The following is a 16,659-nucleotide window of genomic DNA, read 5'->3' on the forward strand; positions in this document are numbered from 1 at the left end:
TTTTTTTCCTAATATGCAGAAGTACAACTCTGCCCTTTTAAGCAGTATGTGAACCCCTTGGAAGATGCTCCCCCAAATGCGGTAGTCAGACAAGCTTGTAGCCAGGGCGTCTGCAGTCTCCTTAGCTGGCTGTCCTGGTGCTAGCCCGGACCAAACTGAACTGATTTACAAAGTCTCTGGGATTTGTGCTGAGGTTTTTGGGTTGCGTCCTGTAACAGGAAATGAAATGAGCGATCAGCATCTTTCTCTCCATGTGCTGCTTCTCTCTTCCTCATTCATTCTCTTACTTTCTTCCCTCGCTGATTTTTCTCCTTCCCCCGCTGATTTTTCTCCTTCCCCTTCTTCACCTTTTAAAGATGTTTTTGTGCAGCCTGTTACAGTATTCAGCATCTCTGTCTCATGTAAATTCTGAAGTGACAGAAGGCTTTCCTTGTGGTTAAAACGGAGGCTATAAGTTCCTATTTGATTCTTCCGTAAAACTTTGGAAACTGCTCAGGAGAGCACATGACCTTTTGTTGATAAAAGAGAGCAGGTTTTTTTTTTCCAAGATAATTTAGCATCACAGTCATATATTAGTTGATTACTCTTGAAGTGTCAAAAGGTGGGGGGGCAGGGCTGTACCCTCTCTAAGTTTCAGTGGCCACTTTTTGTGCGAGCTGTCTTACCTACATTTTGATTTACTGTATTTTTCCCTTTTGCTATGATGAGGATAGTGTGTCTGTAATTGAGTTGCTCCTATCTAGAGAAGTATGTGCAATACCTTCCACTTGATGTTGCAAGAAAAGCAGGCTTTGAAAAAATTTTAGCCCTCTCCATGTTCTTATAAGTACACATTGCAATTTTTAAATTTGAGTTCTTATCCCAGCACAAGTTCATTTTTTGAACTATAAATAGATTTTTGTTTGCCATTAAAAAGAATTCAAACTTTGTATTCTGTATGGCGAATTTAAAAAAAAAAAAAAGCTAAAAAAAGCCAGGATGCATGATACCCAGGCTTTTTTTTTCATTTTCATGAAAGCTACCTTCTGTATAAACATTTGTTGTATCTGACTATGCAATGCAAGCTAGGTGCTAGACCAGCTGGTTAAAAATATGCTAAGTCAAGCTGTTCATCGCTCAAACGACTGAATTTGATATGAAAAGACGAAAAAAGAAAGGACAAAGATTAAAACATTTGAGAAGTGAAGCAATGGAAGAGAAAAAGGCTATTGAGAATAAAATAAGCCTTGGACGTGGTCACGTAGTAGAAAAGCCAGTGTCAGATCAAGGAAGAGAGAGCAGCATCTAAAGTGCAGACTTTAATACTGCCTTCCTTTCATTTCCTTGTTTTTTTTTTAATTAAGAAGGTACATCTTCACTAGATAGTTCCAGGGAAAGGTTGAGCTTTCTTCACAGCTGTGAATTAATTTTTTTCAAGTTTTCTGTATTAACTCTTTAAATTAGTAACCTGTTATTTGTAAATATAGCCTCATTTCCCACATATAAATTGAAGTTCTTTATACTGGAACATACTATTGCCTAATGTAGCAATTTGTTAATGTAGCACAGTAAGTTTTGTGGCATGCGCAGAGTAGTACTTAAGTGATCATTTTCTTGAATTCTAATTATACTTTTTGGAAATAAAACTCCAAGTCTGATTTGTGAGCCTGTGAACAGATCGTTCTTATAAAAAGGTAGTTACATATTAACAGACTCTAGCCTATTTCTCTATACAGGCAAGCTTCCTGCTGGGAACTTTATTTGTATTTTTTCAATTACCTCTTTTCAAACTTTTCTATTCTGATGCTCAAACCTCTTAACATTGTTTTCTCCTCCTGTGAGAATTTCATTTTTTTAAAAAAAATTGTTATTATCGCCCAGAGGCATGCTTTGCTAACTGGCTTAATTAAATAAGCAAGTGATAATCAATAGGTTGTAGTATGGACATCATATTTGTAAATATTAGTAGTTACAATAATTTTGAAAAATGTGACACACTCTAAAATTTCCTAATAATTTCCCTTTTGTTATAATCAGCAATACATACAAAAATTTCAGTAAATCATTAGTTTGTTTACACTGATTTTGTCCAGTGAGTGTATCTTAATCACTCACATAGAGTGTACCATGCAGTCACGATATTGAACGTTACTGTTCTCCAAAGGAGACATATTTATATGCAACTACCCCATCATCTGTAATCAGAATTTTTGCCTTTTCAACTATTTGCAACTTCCATTGAATAAGTCGCTCATTTCTATTGACTGTTCATTTTTATTCTGTTTGCTCACCTGCCATAGATGTGTTTTCACTCAGTCTTATTCGGGAATCTGACAGGACTCCTAAATTTCTTTACGGAACAGAGAACTTTGATGTACAGGACATAAATAAGTTGCTTGGGGCTTATGCAGTATAGAAATATACGCGATGCATTTTTCTAATTTCCTTGGTATCGTTCATCTTCTGTTCTTCTTCCCAACCTGTACTCTCTTTGAAACTTTAAGAAATATTCAAAACTCCAATACCTGGACCCAAATTCGGATATAGATATGTATATGCCTGCATTTGTAGCTGCGTGGTCAATATTCTCAGACAAATGAAAAATGTTAAATAGTTAAGCAGTAGAAACAGTTTCATTGTCTGTTAAAAATTGTTTAGTCGGTAGAGCCAATGAAAGTAATTTTAAAAAGTCAAAACCTTGAACTATTTCATTTTTTTCAAGCCTTCCTGCCATAACTGATTATGATTACGAAAAGACATAATTCTCAGGTGACAGATGAAAAGGCAGAGTGTGTTATGAAGAATTGTTTGTAAGAAAAATCTTTTACGTCTTGCTCTTTAGAGCAGAGACAAGTGGCACCATGGTCTAAATGTTACTAACAGCGTCAGGAGAATGGATGCCTCAACTCTCCTACAAATTTGCTTATAGAAATCAATGACTTTATACATTTATCTGAAAGTAAATTATGAAATAGTGTGACTTAAGGGATTTTTGGGGGGTTGAGAATATCATTTATTTCTTGATAGTCCTAGAATAAAAATATTTTAAATATTTGCCTTAAATTTCAATATTAGCTTCTGATGAATGAAAAATAATTGATAGTTTATCACTAATGTTGCATTCTATTTCTTTCCTGTTCATTTGCGTTTTTCCTATTTGTAATATAATAGTTTTCTGAGTAGGCTACTTGTTACACTTTCTAATTGCTTTATCCCGGGGATTTAATTAAAAAGCCACCATAAAATAACTGATGAGAAGACAGGTCTGATAATTTCTAGGAAGAGAAAAAAGTTGGGATTGAAGGTAGTGGATGAAGCAAATTAAGCTTATAGGTCATCTGTTTGTTTTCTCTCAAAACGGGTGCAGACAGCACACAGCCCCTTTTCTAAGGCTGAAGTGCACATTGAAGTAGAAAGCCTCTACAGTGAAATTTAACTTAGCTTACATACTTCATATTCACATCAAATTTATTTGTGATCAGATGAACTAAAGAAATAATGTTTTTGTCCCATCATAAAACTTGTAGGTGTTTTTATAAAGAAAGAAATACACCCAAGGTAGTATAAAAAATACTTTGCAAAATTGCCACCCAAAACTACTACCTGATGGCTCCAAGAGTATCTCTGACATTCTTGCTACTTTAATTACACAAGTCTAACTATACTAATAAAATGTTTATTACTCAGACATTTATTCAGCTTAATTAGAAACTTTTAAAAACCATTGTGCTGATGGGTGATAAGTATGTTCAGGTTAGCAGGTCACCTCTAGGTGTGAACCAAAGGCAAGTTATCTGTCCACATTCTGTCACCTGATGGCAACCATAAACCTTCAAGTTTGGTAATATGCTTTCAGGATGTTCTGATACCTGCCTTTGGTCATTTTACTTACTTTTCACTTACTACCACTTTTTAGAAGAAAAATTGCTTTTTGCTCATTATAGACTTCAGTTGCCATCTCAGTAATTTGAAAGATGACTGAGCTGAGACCTTAGTTTGGAGTGCAGCTTGCATAAAGTAGTTCCTAAGCCATACTTCTGCCACACATCCTGGAGTTCTGTCCTGAAGATTTGGTAGGAGACCTGACCGATCACCAAGAACAACAAAGGGTTCAATGCCAGGTGGCATTGTGCATGGCTCAGTGTTGAGCAGGTTTGATAGATAAAGATAAGTGTGAGTATTATGATTACTTTGTATGCTGGTGCATTCTTACATTTCTCAATATCATAAGCATATGTTCAAGTATTTACCTGTTCTTGGTGAGCTTTTAACTAAAATCTGTGCATGCACCATGCATGGGAGGCAAATACTAATACTTGTTCTGATTTTAGGCACATTCCTCATCCATAGAGTTGGAAGCTAACTCACGTGAATTTCATCATAATGCAATTAATTATTTTTTCATAATGCCTTTAGAAAGCAAAATTACATTCATGATTAAGTCTGACTTTTACTGTCTGTTCTTTCCACTGTCAGTTCTTCAGCCATCTCATGAATATATTGTAAGTGCAGATGTGCATTGTGTAATCTGAATACCATCCTTTTAATAGATTAGTTAAGTAAGTGTAACTGATGGATTCTATTTCCTTCTATAATTTGTTATTTACTTATAATTTCAATGAGGTTAATCAATACCATGGGAAATAAACCAATTTAAGTTTCTCTCTGGTGCAAACTCACATACAATTTCAATATGTCAAGTCTCTGAGTCAGGTGATGGCAATCAGATGTAAAGACGTTCAAAGATTTACCAAAGTATGAGATGTCTTCTTCTTAAAGGAAAAAATTTGTTGAGCAAGAAATGGACTGAAACATTGCAATGTCTTCCTTCCTTCCGTCCTTCCTTCCTTCCTTCCTTCCCTCTCTCCATCCCTCCCTCCTTCCTTTTGTCCTTTCTTTTTCATTGAGTGACAGCATCATCATTATAAATAATGTAAAATTCTAATACTACACCAGTGAACACGATCAAGGGGTATTTAGAATAGGAAAAAAGAATGTAAGGACTGATGTTCTTTTGCTTAGAACAGGGTGTATCTGGACATCCATTAGGGGGATGGCTCTCATTCCTCCATGTGAATCAGGAGCTGACAATGGCTCAGAGAAGACCTCTTCCTTCTTTCTGACTTCTGTGGGCTTCCCTGCAATTTGGAGGTTGCTCTCTCTTCCCTTAGTGCCATCTATTCTCTTCTCTTACTACTTGAAAGTTCACACATCTCCTCTGAGCTACTGTGGCGCATGGTTCTGCCAGTCCAATAGGGGGGTGTGCATGTCTTCACACTCAGTATCCTTTCCCTTGGAGGCTGAGAGTGAAACCTCAGCAGTGCTCCCTGCCTCTGCCAGGCTGAGGACTCAGAGCCTCCAGGTTGCTCTCAGCTCTTGCGCCTTCGTTATAGAGCTGCATTCTGCTCATTGGGCTGCCGAGGAGGACCAGACCGAAACAAGATTTAGAAGAATTCTGGTGAGAACTGTTTATAGGGATATGGTATTTTAAAAGAATGTAGTAAACAAACAGAATTGTGGCATAAACAAAGATAATTAGCATAAACAATGTCGTTTTAGGACAGGTGGTTTAAAAAAACAAACAAAACAAAAAACCCAAATATGAACCCAATTTGAATGCTGCCAGTTTGGAACCACTGAACCTTAATCTGTACTTCATTGGAATTACCCAGGTTTGTTGATCAAGTTGTTAACATGCATTTTCTGTTTCTTTTGTATCATTTTCTGGTCATTATGCCCTTTTGTCACCCAGCTTGAAAGTAATTAATCTATTACAAGATAGTTTAAGGACTTTTTGCTCATAAAACATGACAGAAGGAAAATTAAAAACAAAAGCTTGTAGACGTTCACAGACATTTGAAATCAATGTCGAAGCTTAATTCAAACTGGATATTGGCTCATTGTATTTCATCTTGCTCTTTTTCCAAGTATCATTTCGGTCACTTAGCTCTTACTATTGTTCTGCTTTAAAATTCAGATTTTTTTTTCTTGCTGATGTTGAATCATCACTGGGGTGATGTATTTTAAGTGTTTCTTACTTGTCCTTACGTTTTTCTCTATAACTTGATGAAGGTGGTGCAGCAGTATAAAAATGTGTCTGGTTATTGTGTAACATGAGATACTAGTTATTGTGAACCATACTATCTAAACCTGCTAGGATGTCATGATGAGTGTGGGTCTGTAGACATTTAGTTTATTACTAAATGACCTTTTTTCTTAATGCTTTGTTCTGAAATGTTTTGACTTAAATGAAATGTGGAGTGTGGTGAACAGAAAGCTGTTTATTTTTCTTGCATTAAGGATCAAAGTTCTTTATTGGAGTTGAAAAGAAATTTTCCCTTCATTTTTTTTCCTGGAGAAGGAGGACCAGGAATTCCAAGGGATATCAGTGGTGTTCTGTGGCCCTTCTCTTTGCTGAAATGAAAGCGTTTGTGAATGAGTTTTGGTTTCTTGGAGTTACAAAAATGTGTGTAAACTAGTAAACCATGTCCCATTCATGTGCTATGGAGATTTCTCGTACTTTAGGGACAAAAATAATTTGGCTACTAACGAATTAGGGCTACCTGCCAGTGCCAACACATACTGTAGGTAAGAGGAACACTAAAGAAAAGCTGCTGGCAGCGAATGGAATCGGTTGAAACTTTCATATGTAACAGCGTTTCTATTTCTGCTCTTCACATCTTTGAAAGAATGTGTGTTTTAGAAAAGAAAATGTAGAAAAAGAGAAGACATGATCCTTCTTAAAAATGTCTGTGAGGCTATACTTTAATATTTCTCATTGTGGAGCTACATCAGGGTCTCATTATGTTGTTTGCACACTTCTGATCCCTCCCTGTCCCAAGTTTTTGTGTGTGTGTGTGTGACATTGAAACCTAAGAACCAAATGCACTGAGAAAGAATGTATTATAAAGGAATGAAGTTGACTGTATAGAGCCCCTTCTAAAAAGTCCAAAAACCTGTAAGATTTTGTCACTGGTGATTTAAGAGGTTAGGTTATGGGGACACTGAGCAGCACTTTCTTACAGAATTTGTCCTCTCATTTAAGGCTCAGGAATATTATTGAGAGAAGGGGAAGGGTTAGCTTCCTTTGCCTGCTGATAATGTCATAATTATTGGTAGAGAAGACCAAGATTTAAATCATGCCTTCTTGCAACATTTTTAATGAAAATTTATTCAACATGTAGTCAAGGTTTACTTTAGTACTGATTTTTGTTTTCTGTTTTTGCATTAATTAGGGTAGAGATTCCAAGGGGAAGGTAGGCTGTTTGAGAACTGATCATGAAAGTTTTCCATGCGATCTGTTGATGTGTCATTTTAAGTATGTTTATATTTATGCAATAAAAGAGCACCCTAATGAGAAAAGCAGCATAGGCATTGGAGTGAGAGCTGTGTCTTCACATAAAAGGATGCAGAGTAAAGATGGACTACTTTATGCTATTAATTTTTCCTTCATAGTTAATGTAGTTTGCCTGACAAAGTTCTAAAATATTTTTGTTCCAATTGTGGAGTTACATTATTATTTATTTGCCTACAATTCTTCCTTTTGGTTATTTACCTTGGCCAGAGTTTGTTGGGCAATAGTTTACAAAGTCCAAAGACTTTCTCTTTTTTTCCCTCCTGCCCTGGTGTCCCTTTCTTTTGTCCCTTTTTTGATATTTGCTATTGAATTTCATAATATGTTTGAAAAGAGATTACAGGAAGATGTCATATAAACTCAAGGTTAATATTTCCTTTCTTCTTTCTTACCTATAGTATAAGAGACTCAAGTTGAAGATTCATTAAGATAATGTATGGCATTCCCATTATTTAATAGAAAAAGGAATTAACTGGTGGTCAAACTCTTTAATTTCTGATTCATTCACTAATTCAACTTTGACCTTGAATGAATGGCAACTGAATATACAATATCAGATTCAGGTTGTCATCTCCCCAACAGCCTCACCAGGATCTGAAGAAAACTTTGATTTTCAATGTACCCATAATCACAACACCCAGGAAGGGAAAAGCAAAGAAAATTAGTGCTGCTTCTGAGAGTGAAACTTCTGTTTCCTCCTGTCTTAAACATAGCTAGAATTTGGGAAACAGAGGAAAAGATATTGGTTTTGAGCCTCCTGGATTATGGGGTATAAATCTTGGTAGTGTAATTGTTTCTAAAAATCTTAGCATTACTGGAAAAGTAAAATGGATCTAATTTGACTTATAAACAGTTTAAGAATGCTTAATGTTTTAAAAGCATACTTCAGGAGAAACAGAAGCCTATCCAAAAGACCCTGATGGCAATTAAAAGACTTGAAATGAGTAGAAGATGTAGACTTTTATAAGTAAATTAAAAGATAATTGGGAGTCACTAGCAGTTATATGAGGGATTTACTTTGGGAGATAGAACAATTGTACACACACACACAGACACATATATATACAGATAGATAGATAGATAGATAGATAGATAGATAGATAGATAGACAGACTGAGAGATAGAAAAGTTTGCAGTTCACTTCTAGGCCATTGACCCCTTGAAGAAATTCTACCAACTCCTGATGAAGCTTTAGTTGGGAGAAGAGTATATTGCAAGGAGACTGTTTCATGGAAATGCAGACAAGGTTCATTCCTGTTTTCTTCTTTACAACACAGAATCCTATGGCATGTGCCACAGAGCTTTAAAAAACCTGAAGGTGCTATTATGGTGCATATTTCATGGAAAATTTGAATAGAAGAAGTTGGGTGAAGCAAGGTATGCTTGAGTAAGATTTGAGATTTGGGGTTGCACTAAAGGGAAATTTCAATGTTAAGAGGCCCAGGGCACCCAGAGCAGAGTAACAATGTGTGTGTGTCTGTGTGTGTGTGTGTGTGTGTGTGTGTGTGTGTGTGTGTGTGTGTCTGTCTGTCTGTCTGTCTGTCTGTCTGTGTTTGGAATATTCCTCCTAAAGAATAAAACAATTTTCTCTAGCTTGGTTAAGGTTTACATTGGCCAGCATCTTCACTGAGTTTTTTGAGAAGTGTAATACAGTAAAATGTGTTATTAGCTGAATGTATAATCTAAAGTTTTAGTTCTTTCAAACAGAACTCTTTGAGTCTTAAAAGTGTAATGAGAAGATAGGCTCAGACTTCTAAAACCTCTCAACTCTAAATTTCGTCACTTCACACTACATTGGAAAGGTGTCCAGCTCTTGTCTCCAATGTCAAAGTTCTTGCATTTTGGCAGCTATTTGGAGACAGATTCTGTCGTGTAACCAGCCTTTACATGTGGAATCACTTCATTTTACCTGTCAATTAGGTGTCATTGTTCATGAACAAGTAACCATAGTATGTTTTAAGCATTTGCAATCTGAGGACCACATCTAATTTTTATTCAGCATTAAGTGCCCAAGTGTGCTATGAACTATTTGAGGTATTTGAAAAGGTAAGATTCACATTCCATGTGCTTAAAATGCTCAGGTATATAAGATAGCTCACCCTCAACAATTACGAATATTGTAAAGATGAATTATATGGGGATGGCTGAACAAGGCACTGTGGGGAGATAGGAAAAGCATGAGAGTGGCAATTTAGGTCAGATGGCTGAATGTGTATTTATAAGGACAAGATAAAAGAACAAAAAGGGAATGATGGTTACACAGGGCTATGGACCATCTATGTCTGTATGTCTTCCTATGAAGAAATAAAACATTGGGTGGAAAGTAGCAAGATTAACCAAACAGGTAGTCCAGAGAAATATTTTTAATTATTTCCTCAAGTAAATTAAATGACCGTAACTACTACTGTCAGGCTTGCCAACTTAATGTGCATTAATTGTTAGTTGGTAATTTTAAGAAAAGAATTTCTAATTCCTTTATGGCAAGGAATTAGAACAACCCCTGAAAGATGCATTAAAAAGCTGTATTATCTGAGAACACAAGTTTCACATATTGTTAATATTTTACATTTGGCAGATTGCATGCCGCTTTTTTTCTTGACACAGCATGAAGGAAAAAAAGTGTAGTTTTAAGCGTTTTCAATCTGAGGACCGTGTCTAAGGTATCAGCATAATCCCTGATACATTGTCAAAGGACCCTCCGTATTACCTCTACTTTGAAAATATGTCTAGGGCATCATGAAATCCTTGTATAAATTAGTTCAAGTTTTACATATAGATTCATATATTTGGTACAAGAATTTGGTATGTTAAAATTCTTTGCTTTATTAATTACATAGGATTTTTATTCTATGTTTGCCACTTTTAATTTAGGAATAAAAAATGAGTGTTACTCTCTTGTGCTCCTTGTATAGAGATAAAGGTTGTAAAAAAAAAATAAAAGAACCTTATTGAACCAAAAATACATTTAGAACTCTGACCAAAGAAAAATGTGCAAATATCCTACTGTCAAACCTGAAGAAAATTTGGAAATCATCCAGTTGGACAACTTACTGCTAATATATTTTATAGTCTAGCATTTAGTTCTATTCAAGGTTGGCATATGTTCCTACAGTTTCCAAATCAAGAATTCAAACTTTGGGATGCATAAGTCACTTAAATTCTTTGGGTTTTAGCCATGCATCTATGGATTGGGCTTAAAAATAACTATAACATTATTTACCCCCAATGCTAATGAATGCAGCTTAAATTTATGAAAATGTATAAAGAATTTGGATATCTCTGAATGTAAGCCATTGGATTCAGATTTTTTAAAGTAGGCTTCATTTTGGGCAGTGTAAAATGATCAACACTATGGTAAAATTGTTTATTGTTTGATATCATACAAGTTAGATACATGAAAATTATTTTAGTATATAATACCTATGAGAAGTTGATTGACTTACATTTTAATTTTGTGATATTTACAGCTATATTTATTTTAAATGCACTTATAATTATCCCAGATAACTTGTATTTTAAGATCAGCAATACAAGTATACCTACCTCTGCTTCTTATAAACTCCTATTTTACTATTTTATATGTTGGAAATCTGGTACACTAATAGTTGTTTTTTACAATTATTAAATATATACCAAGTATATTTGCTGATTTCAAAGTCCTGTGCTTTAAGCTGTATAAATTAAATTTCATTTATTTGTATATAATCATGAAAATAAATGATTTTATGGAACAAATTATTGAACAAGATACAGAGAATTTCATGTCAGAAGGTCACACACACTCGAGCTTTTTAAACTAGTATTTGTACAAAAGTTTGAAAACTAGAAAATATTAAGTAAGCTCTTTATCATGTATATGAATTCAGTATGTATAAATTTTCTAGTAAAAGCAACACGAGAGGCTTTGCATTAGCTCCATATTCTTCAGACCGTAGGTGATGGTGGGAGAAGTAGATTTCTTTTATAGGCAGAATGATAGCAAGCAACAAAATCACCCAAGAAGCAGAGCCTTATTTTTGATATAAAATTGTTTTCCACTGATATAATCTGTGAAAACCAGAAGCCATCCACAGTGCTGATACCAATTTAAGAAGATGATCTTTTGCCTTAATTATACATCTGGGAAATATTAGCTGAACATTTTGTGGAGAACAGTGAATACCTTAGTTGCCAGTTGTCTAAAATGCTGCTAATGACCGACATAGTGCCAGTGTTTTGATGGCTAAAACCTAGGCTGAATGTGAATACAAAGAACACAGTTGGAAAAAAAAGCACACATTTTATACAAAACAGATTTCAACCATCTGCTTGGCACTTAAGTTTGTGACTATAGGCAATATATGAAAGAGACCACTGTCCACGGTATGAATGGTATCACTTTTATTGGTACCTTAGAAAAACCATAGGGTTTTTGAAAGCATGTATAACCAATGATTTTCTTCAGCTCAATAATGAAAACAAGAGTCTCAGCCAAAATTTTGTTCCCTCCATAATCTCTTCTATGTCAGTCTTCTTATCCTGGCTAAATGGGTTTTGCTTATAAAGTAGGTCTTCGTGCTACACTTCAGGATATTAAAAGATAGCAGAGCACACACACTAAGCAAGTGGCCCCTAGGATGAGAACCCCAGATGGTTGTGAGATGACACACTGCTTCATGGATAGGTTGCATTCTGATCTGTTGCCCGAATCTTCACATGGCACGCGTAATCAGCAGTCGATGCAGAAGCACTAGTGAGTTTAGTGCTTCCCCATTCATTTTGAAGGTATGGTATCAAATCTGAGCAGGATGCTTCATCACAGTAAAGAAATCATGCTGCAGACCATAAATTACAGGAAGATCTTTACGGGACCCATTTCATCTTCCTAAAGGTGAGGGAGAAACTGCCACAATGCTCGATAGAAGAATATTGGTGAATGTTACGTATTAGAAGCTTTTAAATCTATAGAATGATTGTGAAGAGATAGGATAGGCCATACACACAAATGCATTTCAGTAAGTATTAAGTTGACCTATAGTGTTTTATTTAGGTGAAACATAGTTTCTCATTTTTGGATATTAGGAAAATTAAGCTATTAGAATATATTAGTTTATTGATTTATTTAGGTTACAGGAATTGCACATTGGCTTTTGATACCTTCTTAGACCTGAGGAAGAAGTAAATGATTCAGTGAAGTGCATACAAATGCAGCCAGGATACCTCTTTACTGTACTTTCCAACATGTAAAGTACTTTCCATCATGACACTATTGAGCAGTAGAAGTGTAGTTATTCTGACCTGAGATGTGTGATAAGTGTAAAACACACTGGATATCAAAGACTTAGGTTGAAAAAAACAACGGAAAGTATTGCACTAATTTTTTCCTTTAATATTGATTGTATATCGTAATGATACTTGTATATATTGGCTTAAATTATACCATTAAAATATATTCATGCCTTTCATTTTACTATTTTAACGTGTCTACTAGAAAATTTAAAATTACATGTGTAGCTCATCTCTGTGGTTCATATTGTGTTTTTATTGGAAGATGCTGCTTTAAATCTTTCTGTGGATGAAGGAAAATGAAAATCTCTCTGTATCTAGATTCTAGTAGTTTGCAGCCCAGTAGGGTAAGCAATGAGTCAGAAAGACTTAGGTTTTTATTAACTGTCTTCTGTCTTAGTTGTCTTCTACAAGAAGGTGAAATTTTATCACTTTTTAAAAAGCTGCAGTAGTAACACTGACTTGCACATATGGGTATGTCATTCACCCAATGGATACTGTCAGTTTCTCCAAACTTCCATGAAGTCACAATGGAAAGGAAGATGCTTGCTTAAGAATCATATTGATTATTTTAGGGATTACATGTTTGGAAGGGGCAACTCTATTTATTTTTTGAAATGCCGCCATGTCTAGCTTTAATTTCTCCATTGTGGCTGCAAGAAGCTTGTGGTTGGATAGGAATACCTTCAGTTTTTGTATCTTAGCCGAAGCAGCACACAGTTTCTTAAATTGACCCACAAGATGTGATCCAAGCTCTTTCTCTATACATATGGAGATGCACTTATAAATATAGATGTAAAGACAGAGCTAACATTCAGCATGTACTTAACTTATTATGTGCCAGACGGCTACAAATTGCTTTACAGGCATTATCTCACTCTAGCTTCACAACAATCTTACTTTTTATCCCCAGTTCACAAATGAAGAAAATGAAACACAGAGAGAGAGAGTTGCCTAATTTCTCATAAGTAATAAGTGGCAGGGTGGGGATTACAAACCCAGACAGTCCAATTGTACAGCCTTTACTCAACCCACTGCCTCACACATGGGAGGCAAGTGCTCTACCACTGAGCTACCCTCCCAGCCATAAAGCCCTTACTTGACTTTCATATCACAGCATTGATCATGATAGCAAAGTACTTCCATAACTTTACAATTTATCAATTATTGTAGAGGCAGAAATTTCTTTTTCAATGAATATATTTAAGTGCCTACTATGCCAGGCATTATTTTGGATGCTGAATAAATATTTGAAATGCAGACATTATAAATGGTATGCAATGATTGTGATATAAAATTCTAATTTCCCTTTTCTGAATAAATTCCTTCATGGCTTGGGGTGATATGCGAGGTGGTGGGTACAGACATATGGATACATATATGAAAGGCTTCTCAGTAATGGCTACTGAGGCCTGTTTTTTAAGAGACATTGACTTCAAATTCACATTATATATGGAAACATCTACTAGGGGAAGTCTAACTATGTAAAATTTCTCCAGAATCTCTTTCTCAAGTTCCTTACAGTGAAATATCTACTGAGAAAATATCTTTATAGAAAGGAATTATCTTTGCTTAGAAACTTACCTCTTTTTGCTGGTTCAGTGTGTCAGTGTTCACATCTTGCATGGTGATATGAATATGGAAAAGTTTTTGGTAAATTGACAGATAATAGTATAATTAATCTATTTATCATTTGCTCTAAGTTGTGGGCATTACATACTGATTTTATTGGGTAGTGGGAGGGATGTGGTAATTTTGAGTAGAAAATTCAATCACAAGGTAATGAAATAATATGACTGGCGATATGATTGCAGGGTCATGGGCAGTGAGGCACTTGGGGATAGAGATGAATTTCATGGTATTAGATCACAAGATTTTCCTATTAGATTGATGTACTTCACTGTATGCTTAATGCATCCATGCTCTCTGCTTAAGGTCTTGATAGTTCAGTATTGTTCTTAAGGTATAAAGGCCTGAGCTACCAGTGTTTTCCTTGATTTTTGATACCTAACTCAGGAGAGGACATCTCACTTTGACATTATAGGTGACTCTGGAGCTAGACTGCTAAAATTTGTTCACAAGGTCCATTTGTCAATTATGGGATCTTTGCAGTTTACACAAGCTCTCTCCATGGCTTAATTTTCTTGTTTGTGAATTTGAGATGATCATAATCCCAATTTTATAGGTTACTTTGATCACTTGAATAAGTATATGTGACTTAACATGCTGAAGGAATGTACATTATTTTTTAAATAGATACTTATAATTCAGGAAGAGTTCCAAGAGTATTCCACATATTATAGCAGGTAGCATTGGACTGACTACATACTGATACGTAAATAGGGAGTATTTATTTTGAAAACAGTGGTTTGTACGACTCTCATTAGAACTTCAACTGCTTCCTGAAAGATGAAAAGCATCTTTAAAATGAAATATTCTTGCCATATAATGACCTACTTTACACATATATCATAAATAGATATTTATGACATAAATAGATATGACAAACTTTATAATAGACATATATTTATGCATATGTGCATGTTCTTATATTACAAATATATTATTACAGTATACACATTCTACATATATATAGCTCATATTTTTATGTATAGAGAAATACATATATATGCACATATATAGATCATATATATGGTTGTATATTTACCTGCATAATATTATATATGTATAAGATATAAATTAATCTGTGGCATGAATATTTTATATGTATGTGTGTATAATAAAATAGAAGAATTATTCATAAAACTAAAAACTTGGGTAAGAATAGTCCTGAGTTTTCTGAGTCATACTGTGCTATTGATTTCTTTGAAAAAAACCTCACAGTTTTATCAGCAATCAACAATTGTTTCTTGGGGGCCCTGATGTCTAAAGGCATGATTTATTTTATACATCCTTAATTCATCTTTAAACAAAGTATTAAAGATTCAGAGGCATTCTTCACATTACCATTTTTAGTAAAGACCAGACAAGAGAAAGAATACTGAATGATACCTAACTTAATAAAAGAAGGCATTTCTATAAGTAGCCGGACTAATGTTTGCCAGGTATGTAGATTTCTTGGTGAAAAGATACAGGCAGAGATCTAAGAAAAGGCTAACATGTCCCTTAAACTACCTCCTTTAAATAACAGTTGTTCCATCCAGGCTGTTGCTAGGAGATGAGGAACAATCAGTTCTTGACTGAGTTGTGATCTTGCCTAGATTTGAGGGCCCTCCCACCTCTGTCCTTAAATTGACTCCAGGTTTAGGAGCCCATAGAGACAAAGCAAGAAGTACCTGATGATCACCCCCGTGGGACCCTAGAGCTAGGCATATGCAGCAGAGCAGGAGTTACCCTCCTTTGAAGCATATTGAAACTTTCTGCTATTCACTACGCAGTCTGATAAACAAGTTATTTCTGCAGATTTTGACTGTATTTCTTTTTGGACCCTCCGCATTGACTTGACTTTAAAAGTTATCCTAACTTCGCTAAATGAATTACTTAGCAGATAAAGAAATTTTGTATGCTTTCTCATGATTTAGCTGCACATCTAACATTAAAGAGTGATGTGGACTAAGAAGCACCTCATCTTAATTTATTCATTTTAAATATCTAATGAATATCTATTATGTGAATAGTCAGGCGAAGGTCCACATGACTGAATTAAAGCAGTGGGCAGGGGTGGCTAATGCAGGAAAAATGAGTAATGAAAACACATTTCACCATTTATCACTTTATCAGTATGAGAGTGTCCTTTAAAACACTGCAGCTTTTTACGGCTGGCAGAGTGGCTCAAGTGGTAGAGCACATGCCTAGCTAGCAGTTCAAATCCCAGTTCAAAAAAAAAAAAAAGAAAGTTTTAGTTTTACATTCACAAGCTAAAATTTTTCTTCAAAACTGATGCCTTTGATTTAGGCATAATTACTTCAGAACTGCTGTTTACGACAACATTTAAGCACTTACAGATCATGGTGACAAATCTTAATTTATCAGCTCAGAATATATTTTATTTTACATTTGCTATACTTTAAAAAAATCCTGTTCAACTAAAATCACCTCAC

The 16,659-nt window shown here is 35.0% G+C and overlaps 1 protein-coding gene across 23 annotated transcripts in view; it reads left to right on the forward strand.

Moving 5' to 3' along the window:
* The window catches only part of Sox5 (SRY-box transcription factor 5), a 922,227-nt gene that overhangs the window by 557,061 nt on the left and 348,507 nt on the right, over positions 1-16,659 (forward strand). Inside the window, exon 1 of one of the 23 annotated variants that reach the window (XM_074075868.1) lies at positions 6-5,437. The exons of 21 other annotated variants lie outside the window; for them this stretch is intronic. The gene's annotated coding sequence lies outside the window, so the exon portion shown is untranslated. Of the gene's footprint in view, positions 1-5; positions 5,438-5,462; positions 12,204-16,659 lie in introns of those variants that run through there. One more of the 23 variants, XM_074075867.1, reaches the window with a different exon arrangement.

The sequence above is a fragment of the Castor canadensis genome, chromosome 6, assembly GCF_047511655.1.
Source record: "Castor canadensis chromosome 6, mCasCan1.hap1v2, whole genome shotgun sequence".
NCBI classification, from domain to species: Eukaryota; Metazoa; Chordata; class Mammalia; order Rodentia; family Castoridae; genus Castor; species Castor canadensis.